We start from the raw sequence: 2,500 nt of genomic DNA on the forward strand, positions 1-2,500 counted from the left end.
AAAATAGGTTAGGTTTGCTTTGGTTTGGTTTGGTTGGTTTGGTTTGGTTTGGTTTGGTTTCGTTAGGTTTGGTTAGGTTTGGGTAGGTTAGGTTAGGTTAGGTTACGTTAGATTAGGTTAGGTAAGGTTAGGTTAGGTCAAGTTAGGTTAGGTTAGGTTAGGTTTGGTTTGGGTTGGTTTGGTTTGGTCTGGTTTGCTTTGGTTTGGTTTGATTTGGTTTGGTTTGGTTTGGTTTGGTTTGGTTAGGTTAGGTTAGATTAGGTTAGGTTAGGTTGAGTTAGATTAGGTTATGTTAGGTTAGGTGAGGTAAATTTAGGTTAGGTTAGGTTAGGTTAGGCTAGGTTAGGTTAGGCTAGGCTAGGCTATTCTAGGCTAGGTTAGGCTAGGCTAGGCTAGGCTATGCTAGGCTAGGATAGCTTAGGCTTGTTTAGTTTAGGTTAGGTTAGGCGCGGTTGAGTTGGGTTGGGTTGGGTTGGGTTGGTTGGTTTGGGTTGGGTTGGGTTGCGTTGGGTTGGGTTGTGTTGGGTTGGGTTGTGTTTTGTTGGGTTGTGTTGGGTTGGGTTATGTTGGGTCTCGTTTGCTTGGGTTGTGTTGGGTTGGGTTAGGTTAGGTTAGGTTACATTAGGTTAGGGTTGATTAAATTAGGTTAGGTTAGGTTAGGTTTGGTTAGGTTAGGTTAGGTTTGGTTTGGTTTGGTTTGGTATTGTTAGGTTAGGTTAGGTTAGGTTAGGTTAGGTTTGGTTTGGTTTGGTTTGGTTTGGTTTGGTCTGGTTTCGTATGGTTTGGTTTGGTTTGGTTTGGTTTGGTTAGGTTAGATTAGGTTTGGTTAGGTTAGGTTAGGTTAGGTTAGGTTAGGTTGGGTTTGGTTGGGTTGGTTTGGGTTAGGTTAGAGTAGGTTAGGTTAGGTTTGATTAGGTTAGGTTTGGATTGGTTTGGTTTGGTTTGGTTGGTTTCGTTTTTTTTGGTTTGGTTTGGTTTCGTTTGGTTTGGTTTCGTTAAGTTTGGTTTATTTTTTTTGGTTTGGTTTGGTTTGGTTTGGTTAGGTTAGGTTAGGTTAGGTTGGGTTATGTTAGGTTAGGTTAGTTTGGGTTAGGTTGGGTTGGGTTGGGTAAGGTTAGGTTGTGTTTGGTTAGGTTAGGTCAGGTTAGGTTCGGTTAGGTTCGGTTCGGTTAGGTTAGGTTAGGTTAGGTTAGATTAGGTTAGGTTAGGTTTTGTTTGGTTTGGTTTTGTTTTGTTATGTTAAAATAGGTTAGGTTAGGTTAGGTTTGCTTTGGTTTGGTTTGGTTTGGTTTGGTTTGGTTTGGTTTGGTTAGGTGTGGTTAGGTTAGGTTAGGTTAGGTTAGGTTAGTTTAAGTTAGGTTAGGTTTTGTTTGGTTTTGTTTGGTTTGGTTTGGTTTGGTTTCGTTTGGTTAGGTTAGGTTAGGTTAGGTTAGGTTAGGTTAGGTTAAATTAGGTGAGGTGAGGTTAAGTTAGGTTAGGTTAGGTTAGGTTCGGTTCAGTTCGGTTCGGTTCCGTTCGGTTCGGTTCGGTTCATTTCCGTTCCGTTCGGTTTCGTTCGGTTCGGTTCGGTTCAGTTTGGTTCGGTTCGGTTAGATTAGTTTAGGTTAGGTTAGGTTAGGTTAGGTTATGTTAAGTTAGGTTAGGTTAGGTTTGGTTTGGTTTGGTTTGGTTTGTATTGGTTAGGTTAGGTTAGGTTAGGTTAGGTTGGGTTAGGTTAGGTTAGCTTAGGTTAGGTTAGGTTAGGTTAGGTTTGGTTTGGTTTGGTTTGGTTTAGTTTGGCTTGGTTTTGTTTGGTTAGGTTTGGCTTGGTTTGGTCTGGTCTGGTTTGATTTGTTTTGGTTTGGTCTGGTTTGGTTAGGTTTGTTTTGGTTTGGTTTGGTTTGGTTTGGTTTCGTTAGGTTTGGTTTGTTTTGGTTTGGTTTGGTTTGGTTTGGTTTGGTTTGGTTCGGTTTGGTTTGGTTTGGTTTGGTTTGGTTTGGTTTCGTTAGGTTAGGATAGGTTAGGTTAGGTTAGGTTAGGTTAGGTTTTGTTTGCTTTGGTTTGGTTTGCTTTAGTTTCGTTTTGTTAGGTTAAAATAGGTTAGGTTAAGTTAGGTTAGGTTTGCTTTGGTTTGGTTTGGTTTGGTTTGGTTTGGTTTGGTTTGGTTTGGCTTGGTTTTGTTTGGTTAGGTTTGGCTTGGTTTGGTCTGGTCTGGTTTGATTTGTTTTGGTTTGGTCTGGTTTGGTTAAGTTTGATCTGGTTTGCTTATGTTAGGTTAGTTTAGGTTAGGTTTGGTTTGGTTTGGTTTTTTTTGGTTCGGTTTGGTTTGGTTTGGTTTAGTTTGGTTAGGTTAGGTTAGGTTAGGTTACGTTAGGTTAGGTAAGGTTAGGTTAGGTTAGGTCTGGTTTGGTTTGATTTGGTTTGGCTTCGTTTCGTTTCGTTTGGTATGGTTCGGTTTGGTTTGGTTTGGTTTGGTTTGGTTTGGTTTGGTTTCGTTAGGTTAGGTTTGGTTAGGTTAGGT

Source organism: Schistocerca piceifrons, unplaced genomic scaffold, assembly GCF_021461385.2.
Source record: "Schistocerca piceifrons isolate TAMUIC-IGC-003096 unplaced genomic scaffold, iqSchPice1.1 HiC_scaffold_2165, whole genome shotgun sequence".
Lineage (NCBI taxonomy): Eukaryota > Metazoa > Arthropoda > Insecta > Orthoptera > Acrididae > Schistocerca > Schistocerca piceifrons.